This window comes from Peromyscus californicus, unplaced genomic scaffold (assembly GCF_007827085.1).
Source record: "Peromyscus californicus insignis strain IS unplaced genomic scaffold, ASM782708v3 Scaffold_22__1_contigs__length_63687245, whole genome shotgun sequence".
In the NCBI taxonomy this organism is placed as follows: domain Eukaryota; kingdom Metazoa; phylum Chordata; class Mammalia; order Rodentia; family Cricetidae; genus Peromyscus; species Peromyscus californicus.
This window is the reverse complement of record NW_026294525.1, coordinates 15405719-15423117: the sequence shown is the minus strand read 5'-3', so window position 1 is coordinate 15423117 and position 17399 is coordinate 15405719. Positions and strand designations below refer to the sequence as shown.

Here is a 17399-nt window from a genome sequence, read left to right as displayed (position 1 = left end):
GCTTCAGGGAAGTTCATCACCCAGACTAGGTTTTCTACTTCTGAGACTTCCCAACCGGGGACACAGGAAGGCAGTCAGTGGAGGATTAAACACAACAGAGCATAGGGGTAAGAAGAGGCTGTGAGAAGTGAGATCAGCTCACAGTCCAGGTGGGGCAGCTCTCTGAGAGCAAGGGCAGCATAACACCTGAGGACAGAAGGGAAGTTGGACTCCAGACATATCAGCATCGGGAGTAGGGCTGAATGAAGCCCAGTGTTCGGAGCACTTGTCTGTAGTGTGCAAGGCCCAGGTTTATGCACAGCAGTGCAAGAAGTGAGATGCTTATTAGCAGAACTGAGAGCAGTGAGCGCCAACTCTTGTGACGTCACGTTAGGGTTAGAAGTCATGGTCTCGTGTATTCTAGGCAAGTGTTCCTGCTTGCCTACCTAGCTGCATCATCAGCAGTAGTCATGACATTGTCATGGACTAGGCAATACTCCTGAGACTTGAACCAAAGTGATTAGAGTCCTGAACTGGCAATTACCCACTGCACTGTCCCCACGCAGGGCACATGTAGAAGCTGCCTAGAGAGAGTTTCCCATGAGCCTGATCTGCTGGCCACTGGCTGCATGTGGCCTAGGATAGCTGTGAATGTGACCCAGAACAGGATCACAAGCTTCCTGAAAACATCATGAGATTCTTTTTTTTTTATAATTTTTTTTTTTTAGTGATATGATTTGATTGCATGTTTCTTGAGTGTGAACTTTGTAGATGATAAGATTGTGTTGTGGTATCAAAACCGGACAGGCCTGAATGAAAGCCAAGACAGAAGAACTGGGACTAGGTAGGAGGGAGCTAAAATCAGTGTGGCTTGGGAATATTTTGTGGACAGTTTGAGATCTCTGAAATAAGACAGAAAGAGAGAGCTTCTTTTTCTAAGGGAGCTTCTTTTTTCAAAAAATTCAATTGTTTCCATTTTTGTGTGTGTGTGTGTGTGTGTGTGTGTGTGTATATGTGAATGTTTGCCCATACACTCACTTATTTGTGAGTGTGCGGAGGTTTGAGTGGTTTTGTGGGGTTCTATTTATCTATCTATCTATCTGTCTGTCTGTCTGTCTATCTATCGTGTGTGTGTGTGTGTGTGTGTGTGTGTGTGTGTATACCACAGTGCATATGTGGAAATGTGTGTGTGTACATGCCACGGTGCATGTGTGGAAGTGTGTGTGTGTGTGTGTGTGTGTACTCAGTGCATGTGTGAATGTGTGTGTGTGTGTGCGCACACATATACGTGTGTGACACAGTGCATGTGTGGAAGTGTGTGTGTGTGTGTGTGTGCGCGTGCGCGCATACATGTGTGTGACACAGTGCATGTGTGGAAGTGTGTGTGTGTGTGCGCGCGTGCGCACATACACGTGTGTGACACAGTGCATGTGTGGAAGTCAGAGGACTGCCCACGGGAGTCAGTTCTCACCTTCTATTATGTGAAATCCAGTCATCAAATTCAAGTCGTCAGGCTTGGCCGCCAGCACCTGTACTCATTGGTCAGTATTGTAAGTTCCTAAGGGGGCTTCCTATGTGGCCTAGCTGTTCCACGGGCTAGGCATGTGGGTCGGGGTCAGGCACATGTCCCGTAAGATCTTGAGAGTTCGGTGTCTCTAATAGTCTGTGACACATTTCCTGGAGGCTTACTGCTTGCTGTCTTCCTTTCCTCCAGATGTGATCTCTCAGGACATTCGAGCCACATGGCTAAACACCAGCTTTCATAGAAACCCATTCTGTCCCCACCCATGACTGTATTCCGTGGCTTCCCTGAGCAGACCCAGGCTGTGGACCGTGGCTGACCTGGGAAGTTTGGACACACACCAAATGTTGAATGTCAGATATGGGAAGAAACAGACTCTGTCCTTGAAAAAAGCTCAACTTCTGGGAAAGGCTAACCTTCCCCAGAGAGGGCTGGGGAGGCCACAGTGAGAATTGCAGGCAGAGTTTTTCATCCGGATAGCCAGCTCCCCGGTAACCACACAGAGGCTTAATGTTAATTTTAAATGCTTGGCTGATAGCTCAGGCTTGTTACTAACTAACTCTTACAACTTAAATTAACCCATAGTTCTTATCTACGCTCTGCCACGTGGCAAGTACCTTTTTCCAACATGGCACATTCCCCTCCTGCTTCTTCTGCATCTCTTCAGGCCCCCTGGACTCCACCCTTCTTCTTCCCAGTTTTCTCTCTGCCCTGAAAATCCTGCCTAGCTATTGGCCAGTCAGTTCTTTATTAACAATGAGAGCAAGATATCTTTATGGTGTACAGAAGGATTATTAACTTCCTATTTCTATTGATGCTGCTCTAACTAGTTGCTAAACAAAATGTCTAAAGAACCCCATACCCCATACAGGTAGTCCAGTGGTATCTCAGATCTGAGTATATTTGGGTGTAACCTTCATAAGGCAGGAATTTCTGGGTGTTTCTGTGGTGCTGGCATGGAGCCCTGGTAGGTACCCTACCTCGGAGTACAACCTGAACTATCTCTATTTCTTCTCTTGAGATTTGCCTTTTTGCAGAGTCTATGTAGCAAAATTGCCATGTCTCCATCTTCCTGGTCACATGGGTGTGAGTAAAAGAACAGGGGTGCTCCACCCACGATTTCAGCCACTGTTCTGCACATAGGTCTTACACTGTTTGCACACCCAGAGCCGAGGGCATTTAAACAGCAGCCGTGGCAGTGGCATTTGTCCTCCAGTGCTTTGTAGTTGGCATCTGTCACTCTGAATGTATTAGCCAGATGAGCCAGCGCATGGCCTGTTCACCAGAGAGTGGTAAAGAGGCAAGCAGGGCAGTATTTCTGTTACACTTGCTGAGCCGGGAGCTCACCCCCCCCCCCCCCCTCCAGGGCATGGTGAAGGCAGAGGTCTCTGGAGAGTCTAGTCCTCATTTCACAGTAACCCACTTCTCTGCGTCTCGACGTTATCCCTCAAGGACGGGCATAAGTGGAAGACTCGTACTCAATCATTTAATGGCTGAATTTGTAGCATTGTGGAGAGTTCGTTTTTGTAATGGTGCTTATTTATGTTGTCACTGGCTGTATTGAATTTGAGCTTTCCTATTCCTGGTGCTGAATGCCTATGGGATATGGACAGACCAAAGGTGGCCATTGCCTAATTATCATCCCTTTGAGCCTGTTGCCTTACGGATAAGCCACTCTAGAATTGAAAGTAATTCTCCCTTCTTTGGGGTGTGTAATAATAACTTTATCTGGAGTGTATGCACACTAACACCTGCCCTTGGTCCCTATAACAATGACCCTGCACTTGCTTTTCGGCTAAAGGCTGCTTTCCCTACTCAGAAGAACTATTTTATGATTTTTTTATTCCTTTTCTATTTCAGCTTGTGACATAATCTTGTTTCTATTTTTAGGAAGACCTGCCTGCCACCACCCCATTATCCTCCATTCCGCCTCTGTTTTTGCTTGGTGCCAGTTGTTAACATCTGGCATCTGCTGCCTCTCACCTCCTCGGGGATGCGGAGGTGGTGAAAGAGACTTTATGTCAGCTTCTTTCCTGTGGGTAAATGTGGCAACCTGTTTTGCTTTATTTTTGTTAGTGTCTCCTTATCTAGCCTAGGATGGCCTCAACCTCACGGTAGTCTTCCTGCCTCTGCCTGCCAGGCTTGGCGTTGTAGGTGCACACACCATGCCTGCCAGTGCCTTGGCTTTGTGGGTCTCGGCCATGCTCCCTTGTGGTGCAGTAACAAAGCTAGAGCCCTTTCAGAACTCCCAGCTGGGCTTTCAGGTGCTTACCTAATGCGATTAAATCACAACCAATCCACGGTTAAAGGAATTTATTGGGGGTGGTTAACTCACGATACAGGAAACTCACAATACAGGGAATAGGAATTCATTGTAGCAGGATCGTGGAAAGTGAGGCACGGTCCAATGCTGTTCTCCTGAGAGCTCTGCCCTGGTCCGAACATCCACGAAGAAGAAGGACCTGTGCCTACCTGCAGGACCAGTGCCTACGTGTATCTCTAGTCTTTAGGATTCCCCCAGCGGCCATGCCCCAGGGGCAGATATCTAATAGCTACCTGCTCTTTTGCTAGGGACGTGGCTTCAGGGCATGGCACAAACAGTCACCCACTACACTTACAGTTGGCTGGCATCTGATCTTGCCTGGAAACTTGCAACACCATCCAGACTTGTCCATGAGTGAACAAGGACTCCTAGAAATGCTCTGTAGACAAAGGGAACGCCTCCTGCCCCCAGTATGTGCTCTGGGTTTCCTATCCATTAATGTTGCATGGCATTTTTCTCAAGCTCTGTCCCACTGTGTTGGCGTTTTGAGAACTGTAGAGTGCTAACACAAAGTAAGCCTTGAGTGAGCTCAAGTGAAAGTCCTTGGGTGTGCAATCCTGGAAACTCACTTAGAGTCATTTCCTGCACCCTGCTGGTGTTGGAATAGCCCAGGCAATCCTCCTGTCTCAGCTCCCCAAGTGCTGCGGTTATAGGTGCATGCCACTGTGTTCTGTTTCTTCATTCTCTTTCTAGATTACTTGATATTAGAGGAGTAAAATTCAGGTGAGGGTGCTTAATTGCACACGTGCACCCACACACTCGCGGGCATATGTGACCTTCATTTGACTGCAGCCCTTTATATCTGCACATTCCTATCTGTAAAATGAGTATGCTCATCTATCTCTGATGCCTGACTCATCAGTATTACTCCTTTGGGCTGTAAACCACAGAGGATTAGCTAATGCAGACACCTGAGCATCCCTGGGCAGGTGCTTAAAATGTCATTATGCCTATTTAGAAAATGATTTCTGTGGTTTTTTTCTTAACCTGACATGAAAAGTTAGCTTCTGGATCTGCAGCTTTAATTTTAATTGGATAAAAGGCTCCTAAAGGGGACATATTGTTGAATAATAACTTGCTTCGGAGTCATCTAGGCATGAAGAACCAGGTTAACGGCTTTATAAATGAGGGTAGCCACAAGGTGTCTCGTGACTCTCTAGTGTGTGTGTTCTGTTGAGCCCCTGAAAGATTGGGACTAAAAAGAAGAACGGATGGAAAAGATGTGGACAGAAGCCATGTCTTCCCTGTCAGCTGACTCCAGGAGTGTTACCTATAGGTTGCAGTTCTGCCCGCTGCTCTGTTTAGAGCTGTGCTCTTTGCGGGGATGATGGGGGCGCACAGTGAGTGTGTTATCTGGCTTTCTGCCACTATGACGAGATCCCCAAGGAAGCTAACTGACAAAGAGAAAAAATTCAATTTGTCTTACTGCTTTATAGACTTTAGTCTAAGACTTGGGGCATCCATCTCTTTGGGTTTCAAGTAGGTGTGCCAGATAGTCAGGACCAGAGCACATGAAGAACTGGGCTGCTCATCTCATGCTCAGAAGCAAAATGAACAGGAAGGGGTTGTCCATAATCCATTTCAGGGATATGCCCCCATAACTTTAGGCCCTCCCACTACAGCCCTACTCCTAAAAGCACGTGGCACCCTCCAATTACACCACCCTGGGGGGTGTTCAGCATCCCAACCACAGCAGTTAGGCAAAGAAAACATATTTTCTTGGTTTAAAATTCAGCCTCTGGGCCAGCAAGATGGCTCAGCAGGTAAAGGCAATTGCCTCTCAAGCCTGGTATCCTGAGTTCAAATCCCTGGAACTCACGTGAAGGTTGAAGGAGAGAACGGACGCTACAAAGTTGTCCTCTACGTGCATACCTACACATAAACACAGCAGACACACAGATAATCAATAGATGAACGTAAAGATTGTCTTCATTTGAGGCCAGTTTGGTTTACATAGTCAGTTCCAGGACAACCAGGTCTTCTCAAAAAAAAAAAAAAAAATTTTTTTTTTTTGGTTATCCCAGTTTGTGCTTGTACTTTTTTGAGTCTTTTTTTTATATTGCTATAGTTGCTCAAAAGTCTGTGTAGAGGCCAGGCAATGGTGGCGCACGCCTTTAATCCCAGCACTCGGGAGACAGAGCCAGGCGGATCTCTATGAGTTCGAGGCCAGCCTGGTCTACAAAGTGAGTTCCAGGACAGGCTCCAAAGCTACAGAGAAACCCTGTCTCAAAAAACCAAAAAAAAAAAAAAAAAAGTTTGTGTAGAGAACTGTCAAGTAGTCCTTGGACCTCTAGTGTTAACGATACAAGCATTAGTTATTCAGGTGAAAAATTAATATATGATAAGTCTAATAAGTATATCTTTTTGCTCTTGTTTTTTAAGATGGGGATCTCTGTAACTCTGGCTGGCCTAGAATTCAAGAAATCTCCCTCCCTCGGCCACCCAAGTGATGAGATTAAAGACGTGCACTACAATGCATGACTGCTTTAATGTATCTTTAGATGTTTAAACTTGTGTGTGTGTGTGTGTGTGTGTGTGTGTGTGTGTGTGTGTGTGTGTGTGCTCATACAGAAGTCACCAGACAGAACTGGTATTCTCTTTCTACCATAAGAGTCCCAGAGATCGAACTCGGGTCACCAGGCTTGACAGCAAGTGCTTTTTGTTGTTGTTGTTGTTGTTGTTGTTGTTTTGCTTTGTTTTGTTCTGTTTTTGACGGAGCCATCTTGCCTCCAGCTTTAATGTATCTTAACATGGGTGTGTCGTGATTAGAAGGGTGCCAAACATGTGGCCATTACCTCACTGTATGAGTCTGCTGGGGCTGCTCAGGCAGAGCTGTAGACCAGATGACATAGAGACAGACATTTATCATTCTCAGAGTCTGGTGAACAGGTTCCATGACTCCTGAGACCTCGCCTTGGCTTGCAGGTGACTGCTTTTTGGCCAACCCACATGTCCTTCCTTCCTACATTCCTGGATGCTCTAAGGATCCAAATTTCTTCTCATGAGGAGGACACCAGGTAGTTTGGGTGAGAACCCACCCTAAGTGACCTCATTTTTTAAACTGTTTATCCAGCTTTTTTATTTTTATGTTAAAGACTCTCAACCAGGGGCTGGAGAGATGGCTCAGCGGTTAAGAGCACTGACTGCTCTTCCAGAGGACCTGGGTTCAATTTCCAGCACCCACATGGCAGCTGGATGCTCTCTATAACTCCGGTTCCAGGGGATTTGACACTCTCACACAGACATACATGCAGGCAAAACACCAACACACATAAAATAAAAGTAAAGAAAATTTAAAGAAAAAACAAGACTCAGCTGAGCGGTGGTGGCGCAGACCTTTAATCCTAGCTCTCGGGAGGCAGAGGCAGACAGATCTCTGTGAGTTTGAGGACAGCCTGTTCTACAAGTGAGTTCCAGGACAGCCAGATACACAGAGAAACCCTGCCTTGGGGTGAAAAAGGCTCTCCCCATGGTTGCCCTGAACTTATAGCCCAGACTAGTCTTGGATTCTCTAGGTTAGAGCCACCATTCTTGGCTTAATTGCCGTTTTAAGGGCCCTCTCTCTTCAGGACCTGGGATGTGGCTCAGTTGGAGTGTATATCTAGTATCCACAAAGTCCTGGGTTTGAGCGCTCGAGCCACATTAAATTGGGATATGGTAGCATCTGCCTGTAAAGAAGCTCACAGGAAGCTGGGCGGTGGTGGTGCACGCCTTTAATCCCAGAGGTAGAGCCAGGCGGGTCTCTGTGAGTTCAAGGCCAGCCTGTTCTACAGAGCGAGATCCAGGACAGGCACCAAAAACTACCTGGAAAAACCCTGTCTGGAAAAAACAAAAACAAACAATAAAAGAAGCTCCCAGGAGATAATGAAAAGGGGTCAGAAGTTCAAGGTCATCCTCAGTCACATTAGCCCATTTAAGGCCAATTTAGGCTGTATGAGAACTTGTCTCTAAAAATGAAAAAAACGGGGGGCGGGGGGAAGCTCTATCCAAATGAGGAGGTACCAGGTAGTGGGAGGGGGCAGTTAGCCTAGCACACCACCCCTGTGGTTGTTAGATCAGAAAGTCAAATCTGGGACCAAGAAGCCTTAGTGGAAGACAGCTGTGAGGATGGGATGTCAGGTCCCTGCCCACTGTAGTCTCCTCTTCTGGGGAGTTTTCTCCATAAAAGGAGGCCTGAAAATCTGCCTCCCTCCAACTGCCCCCCCCAGTTCCAGGGCTGACTTCGAGGGCTGTGTAGAGCACACTCATCCCCCTTTTCACGGGCAGCCCGCTAAGTATTTTGCAAACATCAATCACGTCTCTTCTTTCATCTTTCCTAATATCTCCAGAGAAAAGAAGCTGCCTTGAATCAAAAGAAAAAAACGCCAGGACTTATGTATATTTCCAACAGGAATGTGCTGGATGGAGGCCTGCCAAAACCAACTAGATTTCACTAGTACTACTTCTTGGTTTTAAGTTTATTTCTCAATCTCTTTAAAACAGAAGAATAAAGCCAGGCCTGGTGCTGCATGCCTGGAATCTCCGCACTTGGGAGGTAAAAGCTGGAGCAACTGTTCAAGGTCCCCTTCAGCTGTATATTGAGTTCAAGGCTAACCTGGGGTACGGAAGACCTTTTTCAAAAAAAAAAAAAAGAGGACTGGGGAGATGATTCAGTTGGTAAACATGCTTATGGACTTCAGTACAGCACCCCCCTCCTCAACCTCCATTTAAAAAGCCAGGTTTAGTATGGAACATGCTTGTAATCCCAGTGCTGAGGAGGTTTAGGTCTCTGGGACTTCCTGGTCAGCCAGTCTAGTCTCCTTGGTGTGTTCTAGGCCAGTGAGACACCCTGCCTTTTTATCTTTTCAAAAAAAAAAAAGTTATTTGTATTGTTTTGTGTGTAAGGGCATTTTGCCTGCATGTATGTCTGTGTACGACGTGGGTGCTGGGATCCAATCCCAGGTCCCTCCAAGATCAGCTAGTGCTCTTAACTACTGAGCCATCTTTCCAGCCCCAAATATGGCAAAAAAAAAAAAAAAAAACCCTTAGTGTGTGTGATTGTTATTACAGTGTGTGTGTGTGTGTGTGTGTGTGTGTGTGTGCGCGCGCGCCACAGTGTTCCATGTGGTGGTCAGAGGGCAGCTTACAGCAGGTGGGTCACAGGGATCTAACTAAAGCCATCAAGCCCGGCAGTGACCGCCTTTACCTTCTGAGCCATCTCAGCAAGCCCTAAAAGTGACTTTTCAGAACCCTCCACAGCATGCTTGAGGCCCTAAATTCAATGCCTAGTACAACAAATACAAACAAATGAAATGCCCAGAATGTCAACCAAGAGTCTCCGGTCCCAGAGAAGGCCCCCACCAGGCCCTTCCCATGATGACTTCCAGACTTCGGAACAGTGAGCAGTGGCCACTGGTTGGCTGGGAGCAGTGTACCAGGTTTATAGTACTTGCTGTTGCTGCCCAAGCCTACCGAGAGAATCAGCAAGTGAACTTGAATGAAGTGTGTTGATTTCGTCATGATTGTCAAAGCTTGGCTCCAAGTGTCTCTCCCTGGTCAAACTAATTTCCGCTCATGTGTTCAGACACATTAGGATTCCATCAGGGTCAGCATGATGGATGCGCTGCTGTCCAACTTGCCGCCATCCAGACCTAATCCCTTATGTGCTTCCTGGAGACGTCAGCTTCTTGAAGCTCACGGAAAAGAATCTCCACCATACATTTCCATTCAGTACGCTGTCAGCTAGAAATCCAGGCAACTCACTCGGGGGGAAGTTCATTTCCCACGTGTCTTAGTCACTGTTCTGTTGCTGTGAAGAGACACCATGACCACGGCAACTCTTATAAGAGACAGCACTCAATTGGGGACTTGCTTACAGTTTCAGAGGGTTAGTCCATGACCATCATGGCAGGGGCGTGGAGAGAGCAGAGTGGCACACAGGATGCTGAATTCGTAACTTAGATCCGAAGTCAGAGAGAGAGAGAGAGAGAGACATACATACACATATGTATAAATACACACACATATATATACATATACATACACACACATTTTATACACACACACACACACACACACACACACTTTCTTTTGTTCTTTCCAATGTGGCTACTAGAAAGTTTGAGACTGCTTACATGGGTGGTTTGGGGCTGACATTATTGTTGAGGGCAGATATTGCTGTAATGGAGAGTATATGTGTATGTAATGGAGAGTGTCGTGTATATAATCCCCGTTATTTCTTCTGAGTCTGTAGCTTCAGATGGTACCTCCTTCCCACTCCTTTTGATTCAGACTTAAGGAGAAATGGGAAGGCGATCAGTGAGTGAAGTGCTTGCTCTGCATGTAAGCGCGAGGACCAGAATTTGGATCCCCCACATCCTCCTAGAGAGCTGGGTGCTCTGGCTTATGTCTATGACCCCAGCACTGGGAGGGTAGAGACAGACGGATTCTGAAGGCTTGCTAGCCAGACAGTCTAGCCGAAATGACAAGCTCCTAGGTCATTTAGAGACCTTGTCTCAAAAATAAGGTGGAGGAGAATGGCAGAAAACATCAGACATTGACCTCTGACCTCCACGTGCAAATACACAGGTGTGTTCACACACAGGTGGGTGCACACACACCCATGAATGCATACAACACACACAGCGAATAATTTTTAAAGACACACACACGCCACACATACAGCATTTGGGAATCCATCAAATATACCATTTACTCTCTGGTTTTACTCTGAATAAGTAAGGGTGGGTTTGGTTTACTTACTACACCTTTAATTCCCAGCATCCAGGAGGCAGAGACAAGTAGATTTCTGTGAGTTGAAGGTGTTTGTGAACTGCCTGATGTGGAAGGTGGCAACCAGAGTCAAGTCCTCTGTCGGAGCAGCATACACTCTTTTTTTTTGAGCTGAGGACCGAACCCAGGGCCTTGCGCTTGCTAGGCAAGTGCTCTACCACTGAGCTAAAACCCCAACCCCAAAGTTCTCTCAATGTTCTTTTTTTTTTTTTTTTTTTTTTTTTGGTTTTTCAAGACAGGGTTTCTCTTTGTAACTTTGCGCCTTTCCTGGAACTCGCTTTGGAGACCAGGCTGGCCTTGAACTCACAGAGATCCACCTAGCTCTGCCTCCCGAGTGCTGGGATTAAAGGCATGCGCCACCACCTCCCGGCCAGCATACACTCTTAACTGCTGGTCCATCTCTCCAGCCCTCCTTCAAATTGAGTTTTTAATGCTTATTTTCCCCCATGCTTTTTAAGTGTTTTCAATTTCCATGCTCTCCAGATTATTTATTTGGATTTTTCAAATTTAAATAGCCATATCTACGTTAACGTGTCCAATGCATCTGGACCATAAAATTCAATTAGCTAGTGCTGTTGCTGCATGGGGCAGAGACCTGAATGCGCAGAGCCCTGTAGAACCAGCTAGCCTGTTGTTAAACTTGTCAGTATCCTTACAAATACTCAGTATAACCTTTATTAGCTTTTAATCCCAGCACTTGAGAGTCAGGGACAGGCAGATCCCTGAGTTCGAGGCCAGCCTGGTCTACAGAGTGAGTTCCAGGACATCCAGGGCTACACAGTGAGACTGTCTAATATTCAGTATATGGTGTATCCTCCAGGGCTGCAAATTCCACATCTAATCAACCAACCGTGGAATCAACTAGCTCGGATCAAACAATCTGAGTGCTTATGCGACTGTGCGTGCTGGGTGCGCTCTCTGATCATGCACAGACATTTCCCCCTGCTGGGATCACTAAGCAATACAGCCCGGCCACTGTTACCCAGGATTTGAATTCTGTTAGGTGTTATGAGAAATCTAGAAGTTATTGAAAGTTTACTATTGAGATCCAGGCATCGGGACACACACCTAAAATCCCAGCACTGGGGAAGCCAAGGCAGGAAAGTTGAGACTTGAGGCTAACCTGGGCTATTTATACACAGTAAGACCCTGTCTCAAAACAAAACAAACAAAAACATATAAAAAAGCCAGGTAGAGTAGCCCATGCTTCTTATTCCAGCACTCGGGAGAGAGAGACAGGAAGATAAGTTCAAGGCCAGCCTGTGCTACGTAAGACACTGTCTCAGAACACACAAACAAGACACACCCACCCTCCAAAAGTGGACAAGTCAGCCTACTGTGCAGTTGGCAGTGGTCCCTTGCTTGCATTGTCCCAGGTGATCTTCCAGACAGTGATGTATAAATGAGGCCAAATATGCTAATTCACCAATGTAAGGATTCTGTCCTTAACTATGTCACCAGCCTAAAAAGCAGGCAGGCCCTCTGTGCGGCCCCTTCTCTTTCCGCTCTCCTTCCGTCTGTTCTCTCTGTCTCTCTGTCTCTGTCTCTCTGTCTCTCTCTCTCCCCCTCTCTCCCAATAAAGCTCTGGAAAGGTAACCATGACTTGAGATTCTTCCGATCAGCACTCTCCTCCGCCACGGGCGCCGCCGCTTAACCAACAACCAGACTATCCCTATGCCCCAAAGAATAGTGGGAAGCTTTCTCTGCTCCCAAACAGCAGCCCAAGGAAGGGTGTGCCCTGGACAACAAGGTCCACAACTGATGTGCTAGCAGGGACTGCCTGTCCCCAGAACAAGACTTCTCAGGAAGTCATAGGCTTATGGGAAGCATTTCCCTTTTCCATTGGTGATTTTTTTTCTCCCTCCTTCTCACTGTGGTTTTCTTTAGCTGTGTCTTATGTCTGTGTCATTTTTTCCCCCATTGTGACAAAGTATACATAAGTTTTATTATCTTAGCTTTTTGTGTGTGAAGGTGGGTTGGGGTTGAGATACAGTCTTGCTAGGTGGCCCTGGCTAGGCTAGTATTTGATATGTAGCCTAGGCTGGCCTCAAAGATGGCAAGTCTCCTGCCTCAGCCGTCTAGATCCTGGGATTATAGCTGTAAGCCACTAGTTCTGACTACCTTGGCCACTTTTTAATTTTTATGACATGTGTATGGGTGGTCGGCCTGCACATATATCTGTGCCCTCTGTTTGTATATGCCTTGAGGCTAACCTGGGCTATATATATACAGTAAGACCCTGTCTCAAAACAATGTCTTCAGGGGCCAGTCATCAGGACCTCTGGAAGTGGAGTTATAGACAGTTGTGAGCTGCCTCATGGGGGCTGAGAATTGAACCTGGGTCCTCTGCGAGAGCAGCCGGTGCTCTCAGGCTCGGGGGCCGCTCCTCCAGCCGCCACATACTTCATTCTTTTTCATCACTGCTATTTTCTTACGTAGATGCACCGAACTCGTTTGTCCTGTGTTGGAGGATGGACACTAAAGTTGTCACTTTGTCCCCGAGGTCCCTATGACCTGTCACGTCCAGGTTTTCCTGTGGATGTGTGTTGTCATTTCTCCTGAGTGTACACCTGTTGCCGGGTCATCTGGCAACTGTGTTAGACTTTGGGGAAGTCCCAGGCATTTTCCAGTCAGCCTCCCTGCTTCCTCATTCCCTGTTATTGTTGTCGTTTGGTGATTAGCATCCTGGTGGGCGGGAAGTGGTTTTAATTTGCGTATTTCTAACGGATAATGATGTTGAACATCTTTTCATGAGTCTGTTAGCATTTCTCTCAAAGATTTTTCTTTTTTTTTTTTTTAATTAAATTTGTTTTTTCTCTTGAGATTTTCTCATTTTATGTGTATGCATTTGCCTTGATGTATGTCTGTGCATGTGCTGAGTGGCGGCGGCACACGCCTTTAATCTTAGCACTGGGGAGGTAGAGGCAGGTGGATCTCTGTGAGTTTGAGGCCAGCCAGGTCTACAGAGTGAGTCAGCTGAGGCTACACAGAGAAACTCCCAAAAACAAAAAACAAAAAAAGGGCTGGAGAGATGGCTCAGAGGTTAAGAACACTGGCTGCTCTTCCAGAGGTCCTGGGTTCAATTCCCAGCAACCACATGGTGGCTCACAACCATCTGTAATGAGATCTGGCGCCCTCTTCTGTATACATAATAAATAAATAAATCTAAAAATAAATAAGTAAATAATTTAATTAAAAAAAAAACAAAAACAAAAAAGGGGGGGATGTATATCTGTGCACCATATGTCTGAAGTGCCCACGGAGGCCAGAAGATAGCATCTGATCCCCTGGGTCTGGGTCTAGGTCTGGAGTTACAGATGTGCATGAGCCACCAGGTAGATTCAGGAATTGAACCCTGATCCTCTAGAAGAATAGCCAGTGCTTTTAACCCATAAGCCATGCCAACAGCCCCCTATTTTTCAGATTATGTATATATGTGTGGGTATGTGCACATGTGAGTGCAGGTACCCTCTGAGTCCAGAAGAGGGCATCAGATCCCCTAGAGCTGGAGTTACAGGTGGTTGTAAGTCACCCAAAATGGGTGCTGGAAACCTGACTCCCAACTCGGGTCCTCTGCAAGAGTAGTATACACTTTTAATGGCTCAGCCATCTCTCTAGCCCCACATTTGTGTCTCTTGTTTGTGTCTTTCTTTCTGTGTTTACTCCTTTGAGACATGGTCTAAAAGCTTGACTGGTCTTAGACTCACTTTGTAGCTGAGGGTAGCCTTGAACTCCTGATCTTTCTGCCTCCACCACCTAAGTGCTGGCATTACAGGTGTGTGCTGCCATTCCCAGCTCTGTATACCTTCTTTAACTAAACATCTACTACTGTAGGCAGATTATTTGCCCCATTACTTTATTTTTTTATTTTTATTTTTGAGACAGGTCCTCATGTAGCACAGGCTGACCTCAAACTCGTCATGTAGCTGAGGCTAGCCTTGAACTGCTGATCTTCTGCTTCTGTCCACAGTGATGGAATCACAAGCATGTACACTACCCCTGGCTGCCCCACTTCTTCCTAAGACTGTGCTGCTACAAAGTTTTCTCTCTCTCTCTGAGACAGGGTTTCTCTGTATAGCCTTGGCTGTTCTGGAACTCATTTTGCATAAGCCAGGGTGGCCTCGAACTAAGAGATCCTCTTGCCTCTGCCTCTGCAGTGCTGGGATTAAAGGTGTACACTGCTTCCTGGTGTATAATCTCTCTGCTCTCCAGTCAGTCTCTCTAGTCTCCCGCCCTGTCCTGGGCCTCTGCACATGAACTTCAAGGAACAGTAACTGTGAGGCACACACCCGTGAGTCCCTAAGAATCCTGCTCTCCAGTCACTGCGCCATGCTGTTGCGTCTTTGTGCCCCATGTTGGGGAGTCCTCATCTTTTCTTAGGCTAGCTCAAATGTTACCTCCCAGGGCGAGCTAAATTTTCTTCCCCTGGGTGTGGCTGCCACTCACAACTGAGATCCCTGAGGCTCAAGACAGTATCTGATTGACCCCCGACGGGTTTCACCCAACAAAAATGGAACAAGAGGGCTGGAGAGATGGCTCAGAGGTTTAGAGCACTGGCTGCTGGCTGCTCTTCCAGAGGTCCTGAGTTCAATTCCCAGCAACCACATGGTGGCTCCCAACCCTCTGCAGTGAGATCTGGTGCCCTCCTCTAGCGTCCAAGCATACATGCAGGCAGAACACTGCACAGGTAATAAATAAATAAACCTTGAAAAATAAAAAAATGAACAAGAACTTGGCAAATATTTGTTGGTGGAACCATACAGATTTAAGACACCCCCCTCCCTTCCCCCCCCCCACACCATCCACCAAATGATGGACGTATATTATCCGTTTTTTTTTGTTTTGTTTTGTTTTGTGTTTTGCTTTGAATGGTGATAATCTGAATCTAAAACTTATTTAACTTGAGTGGAATGGAAGAGATGCCGAAGGAAAGTCACTTGCATTTCCTGTGACCGCCTGTCTGATCCTTTCTTCTGCATCTCTCCTGACTGATGGCTTTTCTTTTTAAGGCCGGATCCAGAGGCCTTGCCGGGCAGCCATGCCATATACTCTGGCCTGCATTGCTTAGGGAGGTAGAGATCCCAGAGAACGGGGTGCCAGGAGAGTCAACCCCTTGCATACATACCATCCATGGCTCTGCCTTCTGGCGTTAGCTGCCTCTCTGAGAATCACATTTCAGATGTGGAGGTGTTGTCCGCTGTGTCACGAAAGCCAAGAGCTTACATTCACCTTTTTAAAAAGGTGTCGTTTTGTGTCCGAATTTTGTATCTAGGAAAATTTCCCCTTAGCTATCACAGTGGCATAGCTGTTATTAGAATTTGGATTCAGAAGGGAAGGTGTCGGTGATACAGTTCTATAAACCCGAGTCCACAGAGAGCCCAGTGACAGCCATGTGCTGTCCGCAGTGGCGAGTGCTGAGAAGTGATTCAGTATCTCCTCAGGTCCCTGGGGGCTTCAGGGCTCCTGGGACACTCTAGGGGAGTGTCTCATTTAATGCAGACCACTGACGCTGCTGCCTCTATGGGCTTCTAATCCACCAGTATGGCGGTGTTGGAGTGGGGTGGCTGGGCTGCCTGGAATCCCAGCTGTTGGGAATGCGTAGGGCCGAGGTCTGCTTCCAGGTCTTAACCAATCAAGATAAGACCCTGCTTACCTAGACTCACAGCCAAGTTGGGTGTTGTCTGGGAAGCTGATCTGTGTAGGAAATTGCCTAACAGGAATTGGCTTTCTTCTGTCTGAGCCTGAACATGGTGCGTCGCGCCCCCTGGTGGCAAGAAGGAGCAACATTTGCCATGTCTGACAGATGGGCTCCAACCTTCGATTTTTTTTTTTTTTAGCTCCCCCCCAGCTCCGATCCCCCCCTGCTCCCGCCCCCCGGGTTACATATCTTTGCCTGTTCTTTTTCACACTATATCCTCGCTCCAGGCCCCTAAACAGTCATGAATAAGGCCTTTAGGTCTAAAGAAAAGAGCAATAATAAAACCTTTTATTTGTGAGTGTTTGCGCAGACAGGCAAGGCATGCTGTGATAAATAGGAAAAAGATGAAAAAAAAAAAACACCCCAAAACTCTGCAAACCTAATGGACCTTTGCTAACAGAAGACCCATTTCATTTATTACTTGTGTCTTTGTAGAGAAACAGTGTCAAGATTAGCGGAAAAAAGAAATACGGGTTGCCTGAATTTTTAATACGGCTTCTGTTTTATTTATTTGCTACGTGCTTGTTGTTTGTTAGAGGCAGGGGAATATTGGTGCGGTTTGAGCCAAATGTTTAGCTCGTTTCTACCACCAAAAAGGGAAAGACCCAAGGCTCAGATATGTCTGCTTTTGAAAAAGTTGTCTTGAGTAAGTTCTGAAGACCGTTTGCTTTGTAACAAACAACCCTTCACGAAAAGCCTGGGAAACGCGGTTGCGGAGAGCTGTGTGTGGATCTTCACACCGGCCGGTGTGTAGGAAACAGAGGGCAACCTATAAAATACCGTAGACTTTAAAAAGGGAATGCCGTTCAGCACCCCATCTGCCTTTAAACCAGCTGAAGGACCCAGAACACGGCGTTAAAAATCGGAGAATTCAATATCTTTGCAGTTATTGCCTTTCCATAATTTTAAAAGCTTGAGATGCAGGAGTTGGTGCCAGGGATGAAGTCACCGCTTGGATCAAATACTGATCCTTGGGGTCTCCTTCACCCCGGAGACTTAAAATCGCCCTCCCTGGGTCGCTGTGGACCACGCACAGAGACCTGTACAATGGGGCACGTGACTTCCCCGGTTGGTGCCGCCAAGTCAGGGCAGAGGTGTGGGCGGGC

General features: G+C 46.7%; 1 protein-coding gene across 1 annotated transcript in view; it reads left to right on the top strand.

Moving 5' to 3' along the window:
* Nucleotides 1–17399, top strand: part of Akap12 (A-kinase anchoring protein 12) — a 95179-nt gene that overhangs the window by 52114 nt on the left and 25666 nt on the right. The gene's annotated exons all lie outside the window — the stretch shown is intronic.